Source organism: Carassius auratus, unplaced genomic scaffold (genome assembly GCF_003368295.1).
Source record: "Carassius auratus strain Wakin unplaced genomic scaffold, ASM336829v1 scaf_tig00215034, whole genome shotgun sequence".
In the NCBI taxonomy this organism is placed as follows: domain Eukaryota; kingdom Metazoa; phylum Chordata; class Actinopteri; order Cypriniformes; family Cyprinidae; genus Carassius; species Carassius auratus.
This window is the reverse complement of record NW_020527912.1, coordinates 194390-211179: the sequence shown is the minus strand read 5'-3', so window position 1 is coordinate 211179 and position 16790 is coordinate 194390. Positions and strand designations below refer to the sequence as shown.

Below are 16790 nucleotides of genomic sequence, written 5' to 3'. Positions count from 1 at the left end.
GGCATTGGCTCTTTTTTTAAAGATTATTATATAATTAGTAATAAATTTCCAATAACATTAGAGCACCTGGTAATTACCAGGGGGTCTCCCATCCAAACTACACAAGTCCATGACTGCTAAGATTCAAGAGAATGGGCATTGACTCTTTTTTTTTCAAGATTATTATATGATTTGTGAAAAATTTACAAAAATCTTAAAGCAACTGGTATTACCAGGGGGTCTCCCATCCAATTACTAACCAGGCCCAACCTGCTTAGCTTCCGAGCTCAGACATGATCTGGCATAGCCAGGGTGGTATGGCCATAAGCGAAGACTGCTGCAAAGAGAGAGCTATTTAAAGATCAGCCAATCTAATCGCCGGTACATTATATAAGTAGGAAAGAAAAACCTAAAGCTTAAAGCACCTGGTATTCCCAGGCGGTCTCCCATCCAAGCAGTAACCAGGCCAATACCTGCTAAGATTAAGAGATCGGGCATTGACTCTTTTTTTTTTTTTTTTTTTTTAAAGATTATTATATAATTAGTAAACATTTCCAATAATATTAGAGCACCTGGTTTTCCGAGGCGGTCTCCCATCCAAACACTAAACAGGTCCATAGATGCTAAGATTCAAAGATTGGGCATTGACTCTTTTTGTTTCAAGATAATTATATAATTAGTACAAATTTTCCCAAAAATATTACAGCAAATGGTATTCCGAGGCGGTCTCCCATCCAAGCACTAAACAGGTCCATACCTCCTAAGATTCAAAGATTGGGCATTTACTATTTTTTTTTTTTTGCAAGATTTTTATTGTAATTAGTAAATTGCCAAAATATTACAGCAACTGGTATTTCCCGGCCGTCTTCCATCCAAGTACTAACCAGGCAAAACCTGCTATTATTCAGAGATCGGGCATTGACTTTTTTTTTTTTTCAAAATTATTATATAATTTGTGAAAAAATTTCCAAAATTCTTAAAGCAACTGGTATTACCAGGGTGTCTCCCATCCAATTACTAACCAGGCCCATACCTGCTAAGATTCAGATATGGGGCATTGACTCCTTTCTTGTTTTCTTGCAAGATTATTATATAATTTGTGAAAAATTTCCAAAAATCTTTAAAGCAACTGGTATTACCAGGGGTCTCCCATCCAATTACTAACCAGGCCGAAACCTGCTTAGTTTCCGAGCTCAGACATGATCTGGCATAGCCAGGTGGTATGGCCATAAGCGAAGACTGCTGCAAAGAGAGAGCTATTTAAAGATCAGTCAATCTAATCGCCGGTACATTATATAAGTAGGAAAGAAAACCCTAAAGCTAAAGCACCTGGTATTCCCAGGCGGTCTCCCATCCAAGCACTAACCAGGCCATACCTGCTAAGATTAAGAGATCGGGCATTGACTCTTTTTTTTTTTTTTTTTTTAGATTATTATATAATTAGTTAAATTTCCAATAATATTAGAGCACCTGGTATTACCGAGGCGGTCTCCCATCCAGACACTAAACAGGTCCATGACTGCTAAGATTCAAAGAATGGGCATTGACTCTTTTTTTTTTTTCAAGATTATTATATAATTTGTGAAAAATTTACAAAAACTCTTAAAGCAACTGGTATTACCAGGGGGTCTCCCATCCAATTACTAACCAGGCCAAACCTGCTTAGCTTCCGAGCTCAGACATGATCTGGCATAGCCAGGGTGGTATGGCCATAAGCGAAGACTGCTGCAAAGAGAGAGCTATTTAAAGATCAGCCAATCTAATCGCCGTACATTATATAAGTAGGAAAAAAAACCCTAAAGCTTAACTCAGCCAATTAATCGCCGTACATTATACAGGACCAAACCTGCTTAGCTTCCGAGCAGACGATGATCAGGCATAGCCAGGTTGTTACGGTCGCAAGCGAAGGATACTGCAAAAGAGGACTATTTAAAGATCAGCCAATCAAATCGCCCATACATTATATAAGTAGGAATGAAAACCCAAAAGCTTACAGCACCTGGTATTCCAGGCGGTCTCTCCATCCAAGCACTAACCAGGCCAATACCTGCTAAGATTAAGAGATCGGGCATTGACTCTTTTTTTTTTTTTTTTTTTTTTAAGATTATTATATAATTAGTAATAAATTCCAATAATAATTAGAGCACCTGGTGTTCCGAGGCGGTCTCCCATCCAGACACTAAACAGGTCCATGACTGCTAAGATTCAAAAAATGGGGCCATTGACTCTTTTTTTTTCAAGATTATTATATAATATGTGAAAAATTTACAAAAATCTTAAAAGCAACTGGTATTACCAGGGGGTCCTCCCATCCAATTACTAACCAGGCCCACACCTGCTTAGCTTCCGAGCTCAGACATGATCTGGCATAGCAGGGGTGTATGGGCCCATAAGCGAAGACTGCTGCAAAGAGAGAGCTATTAAAGATCACCCAATCTAATCGCCGGTACATTATACAGGACCAAACCTGCTTAGCTTCCGAGAGCAGACGAGATCAGGCATAGCCAGGTTGTTACGGTCGCAAGCGAAGGATACTGCAAAGAGAGGACTATTTAAAGATCAGCCAATCAAATCGCCCATAATTATATAAGTAGGATGAAAAACCCAAAAGCTTACAGCACCTGGTATTCCCAGGCGGTCTCCCATCCAAGCACTAACCAGGCCAATACCTGCTAAGATTAAGAGATCAGGCATTGGCTCTTTTTTTTAAGATTATTATATAATTAGTAATAAATTTCCAAATAATATTAGAGCACCTGGTATTACCAGGGGGTCTCCCATCCAAACACTACACCAGGTCCATGACTGCTAAAGATTCAAAGATAATGGGCATTGGACTCTTTTTTTTTTTCAAGATATTATATAATTTGTGAAAAATTTACAAAAATCTTAAAAGCAACTGGTATTACCAGGGGGTCTCCCATCCAATTACTAACCAGGCCCAAACCTGCTTAGCTTCCGAGCTCAGACATGATCTGGCATAGCCAGGGTGGTATGGCCATTAAGCGAGACTGCTGCAAGAGAGAGCTATTTAAAGATCAGCCAATCTAATCGCCGGTAACATATATTAAGTAGGAAAGAAACCCTAAAGCTTAAAGATCAGCCAATCTAATCGCCGGTACATTATACAGGACCAAACCTGCTTAGCTTCCGAGCTCAGACATGATCTGGCATAGCCAGGTTGTACGGTCGCAAGCGAAGGATACTGCAAAGAGAGGACTATTTAAAGATCAGCCAATCAAATCGCACCATACATTATATAAGTAGGAATGAAAACCCAAAAGCTTACAGCACCTGGTATTCCAGGCGGTCTCCCATCCAAGCACTAACCAGGCCAATACCTGCTAAGATTAAGAGAATCAGGCATTGGCTCTTTTTTTTTAAAGATTATTATATAATTAGTAATAAATTTCCAATATATTAGAGCACCTGGTATTACCAGGGGGTCTCCCATCCAAACACTTACACAGGTCCATGACTGCTAAGATTCAAAGAATGCGGCATTGACTCTTTTTTTTTCAAGATATTATATAAATTTGTGAAAAATTTACAAAAATCTTAAAGCAACTGGTATTACCAGGGGGTCTCCCATCCAATTACTAACCAGGCCCAAACCTGCTTAGCTCCGAGCTCAGACATGATCTGCATAGCCAGGGTGTGTATGGCCATAAGCGAAGACTGCTGCAAAAGAGAGCTATTTAAAGATCAGCCAATCTAATCGCCGGTACATTATATAAGTAGGAAAGAAAACCCTAAAGCTTAAAGATCCAGCCAATCTAATCGCCGGTACATTATACAGGACCAAACCTGGCTTAGCTTCCGAGAGCAGACGAGATCAGGCATAGCCAGGGTTTTACGGTCGCAAGCGAAGGGATACTGCAAAAGAGGAGGACTATTTAAAGATCAGCCAATCAAATCGCCCATACATTATATAAGTAGGAATGAAAAACCCAAAAGCTTACAGCACCTGGTATTCCTAGGCGGTCTCCCATCCAAGCACTAACCAGCCAATACCTGCTAAGATTAAGAGATCGGGCATTGGCTCTTTTTTTAAAAGATTATTATATAATTAGTAATAAATTCCAATAATATTAGAGTACCTGGTATTACCAGGGGGTCTCCCATCCAAACACTACACAAGTCCATGACTGCTAAGATTCAAAGAATGGGCATTGACTCTTTTTTTTTTCAAGATTATTATATAATTTGTGAAAATTTACAAAAATCTTAAAGCAAATGGTATTACCAGGGGGTCTCCCATCCAATTACTAACCAGGCCCAAACCTGCTTAGCTTCCGAGCTCAGACATGATCTGGCATAGCCAGGGTGGTATGGCCATAAGCGAAGACTGCTGCAAAGAGAGAGCTATTTAAAGATCAGCCAATCTAATCGCCGGTACATTATATAAGTAGGAAAGAAAACCCTAAAGCTTAAAGCACCTGGTATTCCCAGGCGGTCTCCCATCCAAGCAGTAACCAGGCCAATACCTGCTAAGATTAAGAGATCGGGGCATTGACTCTTTTTTTTTTTTTTTAAAGATTATTATATAATTAGTAATACATTTCCAATAATATTAGAGCACCTGGTTTTCCGAGGCGGTCTCCCATCCAAACACTAAAACAGGTCCATAGCTGCTAAGATTCAAAGATTGGGCATTGACTCTTTTTGTTTCAAGATAATTATATAATTAGTACAAATTTCCAAAAATATTACAGCAAATGGTATTCCGAGGCGGTCTCCCATCCAAGCACTAAACAGGTCCATACCTCCTAAGATTCAAAGATTGGGCATTTACTCTTTTTTTTTTTTTTTTTGCAAGATTTTTATGTAATTAGTAAAAATTGCCAAAAATATTACAGCAACTGGTATTTCCCGGCCGTCTTCCATCCAAGTACTAACCAGGCAAAGCCTGCTATTATTCAGAGATCGGGCATTGACTTTTTTTTTTTTTTTTTTAAATTATTATATAATTTGTGAAAAATTTCCAAAAATCTTAAAGCAACTGGTATTACCAGGGTGTCTCCCATCCAATTACTAACCAGGGCCCATACCTGCTAAGATTCAGATATGGGGCATTGACTCCTTTCTTTTTTTCTTGCAAGATTATTATATAATTTGTGAAAAATTTCCAAAAATCTTAAAGCAACTGGTATTACCAGGGGGTCTCCCATCCAATTACTAACCAGGCCAAAACCTGCTTAGTTTCCGAGCTCAGACATGATCTGGCATAGCCAGGGTGGTATGGCCATAAGCGAAGACTGCTGCAAAGAGAGAGCTATTTAAAGATCAGTCAATCTAATCGCCGGTACATTATATAAGTAGGAAAGAAATCCCTAAAGCTTAAAGCACCTGGTATTCCCAGGCGGTCTCCCATCCAAGCACTAACCAGTCCAATACCTGCTAAGATTAAGAGATCGGGCATTGACTCTTTTTTTTTTTTTTTTTTTTTTTTTTTAAGATTATTATATAATTAGTAATAAATTTCCAATAATATTAGAGCACCTGGTATTCCGAGGCGGTCTCCCATCCAGACACTAAACAGGTCCATGACTGCTAAGATTCAAAGAATGGGCATTGACTCTTTTTTTTTCAAGATTATTATATAATTTGTGAAAAATTTACAAAAATCTTAAAGCAACTGGTATTACCAGGGGGTCTCCCATCCAATTACTAACCAGGCCCACACCTGCTTAGCTTCCGAGCTCAGACATGATCTGGCATAGCCAGGGTGGTATGGCCATAAGCGAAGACTGCTGCAAAGAGAGAGCTATTTAAAGATCAGCCAATCTAATCGCCGGTACATTATACAGGACCAAACCTGCTTAGCTTCCGAGAGCAGACGAGATCAGGCATAGCCAGGTTGTTACGGTCGCAAGCGAAGGATACTGCAAAGAGAGGACTATTTAAAGATCAGCCAATCAAATCGCCCATACATTATATAAGTAGGAATGAAAACCCAAAAGCTTACAGCACCTGGTATTCCCAGGCGGTCTCCCATCCAAGCACTAACCAGGCCAATACCTGCTAAGATTAAGAGATCAGGCATTGGCTCTTTTTTTTTAAGATTATTATATAATTAGTAATAAATTTCCAATAATATTAGAGCACCTGGTATTACCAGGGGGTCTCCCATCCAAACACTACACAGGTCCATGACTGCTAAGATTCAAAGAATGGGCATTGACTCTTTTTTTTTCAAGATTATTGTATAATTTGTGAAAAATTTACAAAAATCTTAAAGCAACTGGTATTACCAGGGGGTCTCCCATCCAATTACTAACCAGGCCCAAACCTGCTTAGCTTCCGAGCTCAGACATGATCTGGCATAGCCAGGGTGGTATGGCCATAAGCGAAGACTGCTGCAAAGAGAGAGCTATTTAAAGATCAGCCAATCTAATCGCCGGTACATTATATAAGTAGGAAAGAAAACCCTAAAGCTTAAAGATCAGCCAATCTAATTGCCGGTACATTATACAGGACCAAACCTGCTTAGCTTCCGAGAGCAGACGAGATCAGGCATAGCCAGGTTGTTACGGTCGCAAGCGAAGGATACTGCAAAGAGAGGACTATTTAAAGATCAGCCAATCAAATCGCCCATACATTATATAAGTAGGAATGAAAACCCAAAAGCTTACAGCACCTGGTATTCCTAGGCGGTCTCCCATCCAAGCACTAACCAGGCCAATACCTGCTAAGATTAAGAGATCGGGCATTGGCTCTTTTTTTTAAAGATTATTATATAATTAGTAATAAATTTCCAATAACATTAGAGCACCTGGTATTACCAGGGGGTCTCCCATCCAAACACTACACAAGTCCATGACTGCTAAGATTCAAAGAATGGGCATTGACTCTTTTTTTTTTCAAGATTATTATATGATTTGTGAAAAATTTACAAAAATCTTAAAGCAACTGGTATTACCAGGGGGTCTCCCATCCAATTACTAACCAGGCCCAAACCTGCTTAGCTTCCGAGCTCAGACATGATCTGGCATAGCCAGGGTGGTATGGCCATAAGCGAAGACTGCTGCAAAGAGAGAGCTATTTAAAGATCAGCCAATCTAATCGCCGGTACATTATATAAGTAGGAAAGAAAACCCTAAAGCTTAAAGCACCTGGTATTCCCAGGCGGTCTCCCATCTAAGTACCAACCAGGCCCAAACCTGCTTAGCTTCCGAGAGCAGACGAGATCAGGCATATCCAGGTTGTTATGGTCGCAAGCGAAGGCTGCTGCAAAGAGAGGACTATTTAAAGATCAGCCAATCAAATCGCCCATACATTAAGTAGGAATGAAAACCCAAAAGCTTACAGCACCAGGTATTCCGAGGCGGTCTCCCATCCAAGCACTAACCAGGCCAATACCTGCTAAGATTCAGAGATCGGGAATTGACTCTTTTTTAAGATTATTATATAATTAGTAATAAATTTCCAATAATATTAGAGCACCTGGTATTCCAATGCGATCTCCCATCCAAACACTAAACAGGTCCATAGCTGCTAAGATTCAAAGATTGAGCATTGACTCTTTTTTTCAAGATTATTATATAAATAGTACAAATTTCCAAAAATATTACAGCAACTGGTATTCCGAGGCGGTCTCCCATCCAAGCACTAAACAGGTCCATACCTCCTAAGATTCAAAGATTGGGCATTGACTCTTTTTTTTTTTTTTCAAGATTATTATATAAATAGTAAAAATTTCCAAAAATATTACAGCAACTGGTATTTCCAGGCCGTCTCCCATCCAAGTACTAACCAGGCAAAACCTGCAATTATTCAGAGATCGGGCATTGACTTTTTTTTTTTTTTTTCAAGATTATTACATAATTTGTGAAAAATTTCAAAAAATCTTAAAGCAACTGGTATTCCGAGGCGGTCTCCCATCCAAGCACTAACCAGGCCAATATCTGCTAAGATTCAGAGATCGGGCATTGACTCTTTTTTTTTAAGATTATTATATAATTAGTAATAAATTTCCAAAAATATTACAGCAACTGGTATTCCGAGGCGGTCTCCCATCCAAGCACTAAACAGGTCTATACCTCCTAAAATTCAAAGATTGGGCATTGACTCTTTTTTTAAGATTATTATATAATTAGTAATAATTTTCCAATAATATTAGAGCACCTGGTATTCCAAGGCGGTCTCCCATTCAAACACTAAACAGGTCCATAGCTGCTAAGATTCAAAGATTGGGCATTGACTCTTTTTTTTTTTTTTTGCAAGATTATTATATAATTAGTAAAAATTGCCAAAAATATTACAGCAACTGGTATTTCCAGGCCGTCTCCCATCGAAGTACTAACCAGGCAAAATCTGCTATTATTCAGAGATCGGGCATTGACTTTTTTTTTTTTTTTTCAAGATTATTATATAATTTGTGAAAAATTTGCAAAAATCTTAAAGCAACTGGTATTACCAGAGGGTCTCCCATCCAATTACTAACCAGGCCCATACCTGCTAAGATTCAGATATTGGGCATTGACTCTTTTCTTTTTTTCTTGCAAGATTATTATAGAATTTTTGAAAAATATCCAAAAATCTTACAGCACCTGGTATTACTAGGCAGTCCCCCATCCGAGTACTAACCAGGCCCAAACCTGCTTAGCTTCCGAGCTCAGACATTATCTGGCATAGCCTTTTTTTTTTTTTTTTTCTTTTTATTTAACTTTCAATTCACAGTTTTTCAATTGCATTATTCCATCCAATTTACTTACATTTCAATACATTTGTATGAATCATTTTTCAACTGATCTACTTAATTTTGCATAATCATACAGCAATAAAAAGAAAGAACATAAATAAAGTACACACACATATATGTTTACAATTACTCAATTGACATCAGCCATTCTCAACCAGATTATAACTCTTTACCAATTGAAACATATTTCTTCCCCCACCTTTTTATGTATGAACCTATTCATAGTCAAAAAATAACTCTTTCCCTTCTTTATCGTCATACTTACAAATCAACCCTCTTTGTATCATTGACATTGATCTTTTACTTTTATTTTTCTCCCTTCAAAATATTTATAGTTCCTTCTTAGAACTACTGCTAGTCTGGCATGACTCAGAACAAAATTAATTAAACAAATATCAGTTATTTTCTTTTTCCCGAAAGTTCCAAACAAAAACAATTTCCCCCATTTCTCCTCGGTCTCAACTTCGACACCCCAGTTTTGTCACATAACCGCTTGTGGTTCTTTTATCTGCTCAACCTGTTCTCCGTCCATCTCAGACTTCCTCTTTGCACTCAGTCTTTTAATCTTTGTTTTCAGTCCCTCTTTACTTTCTCTGTATCTCTTTTTTCCACCTCTGCTTTCTATCAGTTCTTGTGCAGAATTTTTTTTTAAAGAAGTATCCTATTCTTTACCTCTTTCTTTCACATTACTTTCATCTGTTTCCTCCTCTTCCTCGATCTCTTCCGACTGCTCCATCTCCTCCTCCCCATCTTCTGCTTCACTGTAGCTTTCAGGTCTGTCTCGCCATTCCATTTTGCTTCTTCTTTCACTATCTTCAGCTCCGTCTTTCTCTCCACCGCTCACCACATCAGTTGTTCCCTCCTCTTGCACCTCTGTTAGAACACTATTCCTCCTTTCATCATATTTTTGACTATCCACTCTCTCTCTCTCTAATCCCATCCATTCTTCACAATCTCTTGCATAATGGCCTCCACCATTGCACTTGAAGCACTTTAATTCAGGGCACTCTCTGATTATGTGCCCTGGCTTGATGCAAAATCTACAAACACGTATTTGTCTATCATGGATGACACGAAAAAATTCGGTGCCTCTCAGAGTCTCAAATTTTGTGGAGTATGGTAGTGAACATACCTGTTCCGTGAAGCGAACTTTTAAGAAACGTGTCCCATCAACTGTATCCGTTCCAGGCCACACCCGGCGTTTGATTGGTGAAAGTGGTCGTACTCCCCACTCCTGTAGCTTGGCGAGTATCTTCTCATCCTCTAAGTACACAGGCAAATTGATAAAGGACACCACCATATCATTATTTATTATATCCCTGGCATGCACCATCACTCCTTTCACTCTCACTCCATCCATTAGTTTCCTCTTTGCCTCTTCATCTTTCATTGTGAGCTCATAGACCCTTTCACCTCTCACCCTGCAGCCAATCACTTCTCCACACTCCTTCTTTACTTCCTTCAGCAAATCCATCATTGAAATCTTTTCTGTTCCATCCACCTCTACCTCCACAGTCAGCTCTTTGCTGTACTTCCATTTTGATTTTCCTTGCACTCCTCTGCTATTTTCTTCTCCCTCTTCCCACAAATTCCCTGTGACTTTACTTATCTCTTGTTGCTTTTGGATCTCTGCTTGTTTGACTTTACCTCTTCTTTGCTCCTCCTCTTCATTCCTCCCATTGCTACCTTTTCTCATCATGGTTTGTTCTCTTTCTTTATCTGCAGCCATGCTGTGCTTCTGCAGCATGCTACAAGGAAAAATAAGTCAAAAAACGTCAAAAAAAGTCCCCCAGACAGCCTAAGCTGCCAGGGGGATTTATGGAGGTCAACACTGACGTTCCAGCAACTAATGTCCCAAGCAAAATATTTAGAACCAAACAATTAAATTAAACAAACAGGATTGAGCGTTTCTCTCTGTGCTGCAAGACTATCACTTCCTGTTGGCTCACTGGCGCCGCCAGGCTGGAATGGCCGTAAGCGAAGACTGCTGCAAAGAGAGAGCTATTTAAAGATCTGCCAATCTAATCGCCGGTACATTATATAAGTAGGAAAGAAAACCCTAAAGCTTAAAGCACCTGGTATTCCCAGGCAGTCTCCCATCTAAGTACCAACCAGGCCCAAACCTGCTTAGCTTCCGAGAGCAGACGAGATCATGCATAGCCAGGGTTGTTATGGTCACAAGCGAAGGCTGCTGCAAAGAGAGGACTATTTAAAGATCAGCCAATCAAATCGCCCATACATTATGTAAGTAGGAATGAAAACCCAAAAGCTTACAGCACCTGGTATTCCGAGGCGGTCTCACATCCAAGCACTAACCAGGCCAATACCTGCTAAGATTAAGAGATCGGGCATTGATTCTTTTTTTTTTAAGATTATTATATAATTAGTAATAAATTTCCAATAATATTAGAGCACCTGGTATTCCGAGGCGGTCTCCCATCCAAGCACTAACCAGGCCAATACCTGCTAAGATTAAGAGATCGGGCATTGACTCTTTTTTTTCAAGATAATTATATAATTAGTACAAATTTCCAAAAATATTACAGCAACTGGTATTCCGAGGCGGTCTCCCATCCAAACACTAAACAGGTCCATACCTCCTAAGATTCAAAGATTGGGCATTGACTGTTTTTTTTTTTTTTTTGCAAGATTATTATGTAATTAGTAAAAATTGCCAAAAATATTACAGCAACTGGTATTTCCAGGCCGTCTCCCGTCCAAGTACTAACCAGGCAAAACCTGCTATTATTCAGAGATCGGGCATTGACTTTTTTTTTTCTTTTTTTTTTCAAGATTATTATATAATTTGTGAAAAATTTCCAAAAATCTTAAAGCAACTGGTATTACCAGGAGGTCTCCCATTCAATTACTAACCAGGCCCATACCTGCAAAGGTTCAGATATTGGGCATTGAATCTTTTCTTTTTTTCTTGCAAGATTATTATATAATTTGTGAAAAATTTACAAAAATCTTAAAGCAACTGGTATTACCAGGGGGTCTCCCATCCAATTACTAACCAGGCCCAAACCTGCTTAGCTTCCGAGCTCAGACATGATCTGGCATAGCCAGGGTGGTATGGCCATAAGTGAAGACTGCTGCAAAGAGAGAGCTATTTAAAGATCAGCCAATCTAATCGCCGGTACATTATATAAGTAGGAAAGAAAACCCTAAAGCTTAAAGCACCTGGTATTCCCAGGCGGTCTCCCATCTAAGTACCAACCAGGCCCAAACCTGCTTAGCTTCCAAGAGCAGACAAGATCAGGCATAGCCAGGTTGTTATGGTCGAAAGCGAAGGCTGCTGGAAAGAGAGGACTATTTAAAGATCAGCCAATCAAATCGCCCATACATTAAGTAGGAATGAAATCCCAAAAGCTTACAGCACCTGGTATTCCGAGGCGGTCTCCCATCCAAGCACTAACCAGGCCAATACCTGCTAAGATTAAGAGATCGGGCATTGACTCTTTTTTTTCAAGATAATTATATAATTAGTACAAATTTCCAAAAATATTACAGCAACTGGTATTCCTAGGCGGTCTCCCATCCAAGCACTAAACAGGTCCATACCTCCTAAGATTCAAAGATTGGGCATTGACTCTTTTTTTTTTTTTTTGCAAGATTATTATGTAATTAGTAAAAATTGCCAAAAATGTTACAGCAACTGATATTTCCAGGCCGTCTCCCGTCCAAGTACTGACCATGCAAAACCTGCTATTATTCAGAGATCGGGCATTGACTTTTTTTTTTTTTTCAAGATTATTATATAATTTGTGAAAAATATCCAAAAATCTTAAAGCAACTGGTATTACCAGGGAGTCTCCCATTCAATTACTAACCAGGCCCATACCTGCTAAGATTCAGATATTGGGCATTGAATCTTTTCTTTTTTTCTTGCAAGATTATTATGTAATTAGTAAAAATTGCCAAAAATATTACAGCAACTGGTATTTCCAGGCCGTCTCCCATCCAAGTACTAATCAGGCAAAACCTGCTATTATTCAGAGATCGGGCATTGACATTTTTTTTTTCAAGACTATTATATAATTTGTGAAAAATTTCCAAAAATCTTAAAGCAACTGGTATTACCAGGGGGTCTCTCATCCAATTACTAACCAGGCCCATACCTGCTAAGATTCAGATACTGGGCATTGACTCTTTTCTTTTTTTCTTGCAAGATTATTATATAATTTGTGAAAAATTTCCAAAAATCTTACAGCACCTGGTATTACTAGGCAGTCCCCCATCCGAGTACTAACCAGGCCCAAACCTGCTTAGCTTCCGAGCTCAGACATGATCTGGCATAGCCAGTGTGGTATGGCCATAAGCGAAGACTGCTTCAAAGAGAGAGCTATTTAAAGATCAGCCAATCTAATCGCCGGTACATTATATAAGTAGGAAAGAAAACCCTTAAAGCACCTGGTATTCCCAGGCGGTCTCCCATCTAAGTACCAACCAGGCCCAAACCTGCTTAGCTTCCGAGAGCAGACGAGATCAGGCATAGCCAGGTTGTTATGGTCGCACGTTAGAGTACTCATGCGTTACCAAAATTAAAAGCCGTTTGCAGCGGCTCACACATGACAGACACAGCCCCCGGCCCCTTTAAATGCACCTAGAAGTCGTGACTCCCGACAATGAATAACGTCAGTCATCCGACTAAATTAACACTGCAGGATAACAATGACAGGAAAGACAGTCAGCAATAGGCTATTCCACATGGCGTTTTATTTATCACAGAACATCTTATTAATCAAAATTCGCACCTACCCAGCCCGGGTAGCCTAGGCTACTGTATATTATGAGCACCACAAGATAACTCCTGATTTTTCTTTAACTTTAAATAATGCAGTTATCAAAGTACAAGTATGCTTACTTGTAAACACAACATTAAACAGGCTTGCAGATTTAAATCCATTTAGAAATGATGAACAACCAGCCAGCCAACGATCTAACAGAAATTAACAGATGCCTGTCAAACAAAAATGATAACCACACAGGCAAATGACAAATCGCTTAATAGCCGAACTAATTATTATTAAAGTGTCACTCACAGTCACAAGCCTATATTCGCTTTAACACAGTCCTCTTACATTTACTCTTCAAAGTAGTGATTAAAAAGTAGCGTTACATTTGAGGTAGAATTTTTGGCGGTCGACAGAAGCTTTTCACCAACGCAGAGTGTGCATTTTACCGTTATGTTCTTTTCTTTTTCGTTGACAAATTGAAAATAAAGTGCGCATCATAAACCAAACGCTGTCCTCTCTGCTATCTTGCCGGGAGTTCGAAAAAAAAAACCCCACACACACACACAGGGTCAGGCGCAGGGCACAGACGTATCACAGCCATTGACTTTACTCTAACTAACTATTTTCCAAAGTAACTATATCCAACACTGCTAGGCAGTCCCCCATCCGAGTACTAACCAGGTCCAAACCTGCTTAGCTTCCGAGCTCAGACATTATCTGGCATAGCCAGGGTGGTATGGCCATAAGCGAAGACTGCTGCAAAGAGAGAGCTATTTAAAGATCAGCCAATCTAATCGCCGGTACATTATATAAGTAGGAAAGAAAACCCTAAAGCTTAAAGCACCTGGTATTCCCAGGCGGTCTCCCATCTAAGTACCAACCAGGCCCAAACCTGCTTAGCTTCCGAGAGCAGAAGAGATCAGCCATAGCCAGGTTGTTATGGTCGCAAGCGAAGGCTGCTGGAAAGAGAGGACTATTTAAAGATCAGCCAATCAAATCGCCCATACATTAAGTAGGAATGAAAACACAAAAGCTTACAGCACCTGGTATTCCGAGGTGGTCTCCCATCCAAGCACTAACCAGGCCAATACCTGCTAAGATTCAGAGATCGGGCATTTATTCTTTTTTTTTTTTTTTTTTTTCTTTTTTTTAAAGATTATTATGTAATTAGTAATAAATTTCCAGTAATATTAGAGCACCTGGTATTCCAAGGCGGTCTCCCATCCAAACACTAAACAGGTCCATAGCTGCTAAGATTCAAAGATTGGGCATTGACTTTTTTTTTTCAAGAATATTATACAATTAGTACAAATTTCCAAAAATATTACAGCAACTGGTATTCCGAGGCGGTCTCCCATCCAATTACTAACCAGGCCCATACCTGCTAAGATTCAGATATTGGGCATTGACTCTTTTCTTTTTCTCTTGCAAGATTATTATATAATTTGTAAAAAATTTCCAAAAATCTTACAGCACCTGGTATTACTAGGTAGTCCCCCATCCAAGTACTAACCAGGCCCAAACCTGCTTAGCTTCCGAGAGCAGACGAGATCAGGCATAGCCAGGTAGTTATGGTCGCAAGCGAAGGCTGCTGCAAAGAGAGGACTATTTAAAGATCAGCCAATCAAATCGCCCATACCTTAAGTAGGAATGAAAACCCAAAAGCTTACAGCACCTGGTATTCCGAGGCGGTCTCCCATCCAAGCACTAACCAGGCCAATACCTGCTAAGATTCAGAGATCGGGCATTGACTCTTTTTTAAGATTATTATATAATTAGTAATAAATTTCCAATAATATTAGAGCACCTGGTATTCCAAGGCGGTCTCCCATCCAAACACTAAACAGGTCCATAGCTGCTAAGATTCAAAGATTGGGCATTGACTCTTTGTTTTCAAGATTATTATATAATTAGTACAAATTTCCAAAAATATTACAGCAACTGGTATTCCGAGGCGGTCTCCCATCCAAGCACTAAACAGGTCCATACCTCCTAAAATTCAAAGATTGGGCATTGACTCTTTTTTTTTTTTTTTTTTTTACAAGATTATTATGTAATTAGTAAAAATTGCCAAAAATATTACAGCAACTGGTATTTCCAGGCCGTCTCCCGTCCAAGTACTAACCAGGCAAAACCTGCTATTATTCAGAGATCGGGCATTGACTTTTTTTTTTTTTTTTCAAGATTATTATATAATTTGTGAAAAATTTCCAAAAATCTTAAAGCAACTGGTATTACCAGGGGGTCTCCCATTCAATTACTAACCAGGCCCATACCTGCTAAGATTCAGATATTGGGCATTGAATCTTTTGTTTTTTTCTTGCAAGAATATTATATAATTTGTGAAAAATTTCCAAAAATTTTAAAGCAACTGGTATTACCAGGGGGTCTCCCATCCAATTACTAACCAGGCCCAAACCTGCTTAGCTTCCGAGCTCAGACATGATCTGGCATAGCCAGGGTGGTATGGCCATAAGCGAAAACTGCTGCAAAGAGAGAGCTATTTAAAGATCAGCCAATCTAATCGCCGGTACATTATATAAGTAGGAAAGAAAACCCTAAAGCTTAAAGCACCTGGTATTCCCAGGCGGTCTCCCATCTAAGTACCAACCAGGCCCAAACCTGATTAGGTTCCGAGAGCAGACGAGATCAGGCATAGCCAGGTTGTTATGGTCGCAAGCGAAGGCTGCTGGAAAGAGAGGACTATTTAAAGATCAGCCAATCAAATCGCCCATACATTAAGTAGGAATGAAAACCCAAAAGCTTACAGCACCTGGTATTCCGAGGCGGTCTCCCATCCAAGCACTAACCAGGCCAATACCTGCTAAGATTCAGAGATCGGGCATTGACTCTTTTTTAAGATTATTATATAATTAGTAATAAATTTCCAATAATATTAGAGCACCTGGTATTCCAAGGCGATCTCCCATCCAAACACTAAACAGGTCCATAGCTGCTAAGATTCAAAGATTGGGCATTGACTCTTTTTTTTTGCAAGATTATTATATAATTAGTAAAAATTGCCAATAATATTAGAGCACCTGGTATTCCGAGGCGGTCTCCCATCCAAACACTAAACAGGTCCATAGCTGCTAAGATTCAAAGATTGGGCATTGACTCTTTTTTTTTTAAGATTTTTATATAATTAGTACAAATTTCCAAAAATATTACAGCAACTGGTATTCCGAGGCGGTCTCCCATCCAATTACTAACCAGGCCCATACCTGCTAAGATTTAGATATTGGGCATTGACTCTTTTCTTTTTTTTTTGCAAGATTATTATATAATTAGTAAAAATTGCCAAAAATATTACTGCAACTGGTATTTCCAGGCCGTCTCCCATCCAAGTACTAACCAGGCAAAACCTG

The 16790-nt window shown here is 39.3% G+C and overlaps 17 pseudogenes; all 17 read right to left on the bottom strand.

Moving 5' to 3' along the window:
- Nucleotides 1–190: 190 nt before the first annotated feature.
- On the bottom strand, nucleotides 191–308 carry LOC113093433 (uncharacterized; annotated as a pseudogene).
- Nucleotides 309–2866: 2558 nt separating this feature from the next.
- On the bottom strand, nucleotides 2867–2985 carry LOC113093440 (uncharacterized; annotated as a pseudogene).
- A 1218-nt stretch (nucleotides 2986–4203) lies between these two features.
- On the bottom strand, nucleotides 4204–4322 carry LOC113093434 (uncharacterized; annotated as a pseudogene).
- Nucleotides 4323–5113: 791 nt separating this feature from the next.
- On the bottom strand, nucleotides 5114–5232 carry LOC113093435 (uncharacterized; annotated as a pseudogene).
- Nucleotides 5233–5605: 373 nt separating this feature from the next.
- On the bottom strand, nucleotides 5606–5724 carry LOC113093426 (uncharacterized; annotated as a pseudogene).
- A 487-nt stretch (nucleotides 5725–6211) lies between these two features.
- Nucleotides 6212–6330, bottom strand: LOC113093422 (uncharacterized; annotated as a pseudogene).
- A 549-nt stretch (nucleotides 6331–6879) lies between these two features.
- On the bottom strand, nucleotides 6880–6998 carry LOC113093421 (uncharacterized; annotated as a pseudogene).
- An 84-nt stretch (nucleotides 6999–7082) lies between these two features.
- Nucleotides 7083–7201, bottom strand: LOC113093430 (uncharacterized; annotated as a pseudogene).
- A 3545-nt stretch (nucleotides 7202–10746) lies between these two features.
- LOC113093437 (uncharacterized) lies at nucleotides 10747–10866 on the bottom strand (annotated as a pseudogene).
- A 785-nt stretch (nucleotides 10867–11651) lies between these two features.
- On the bottom strand, nucleotides 11652–11770 carry LOC113093420 (uncharacterized; annotated as a pseudogene).
- Nucleotides 11771–11854: 84 nt separating this feature from the next.
- LOC113093427 (uncharacterized) lies at nucleotides 11855–11973 on the bottom strand (annotated as a pseudogene).
- A 914-nt stretch (nucleotides 11974–12887) lies between these two features.
- LOC113093436 (uncharacterized) lies at nucleotides 12888–13006 on the bottom strand (annotated as a pseudogene).
- A 78-nt stretch (nucleotides 13007–13084) lies between these two features.
- LOC113093428 (uncharacterized) lies at nucleotides 13085–13203 on the bottom strand (annotated as a pseudogene).
- Nucleotides 13204–14254: 1051 nt separating this feature from the next.
- LOC113093423 (uncharacterized) lies at nucleotides 14255–14373 on the bottom strand (annotated as a pseudogene).
- A 513-nt stretch (nucleotides 14374–14886) lies between these two features.
- Nucleotides 14887–15005, bottom strand: LOC113093424 (uncharacterized; annotated as a pseudogene).
- A 776-nt stretch (nucleotides 15006–15781) lies between these two features.
- LOC113093431 (uncharacterized) lies at nucleotides 15782–15900 on the bottom strand (annotated as a pseudogene).
- Nucleotides 15901–15984: 84 nt separating this feature from the next.
- Nucleotides 15985–16103, bottom strand: LOC113093425 (uncharacterized; annotated as a pseudogene).
- Between the last annotated feature and the right edge of the window lie 687 nt (nucleotides 16104–16790).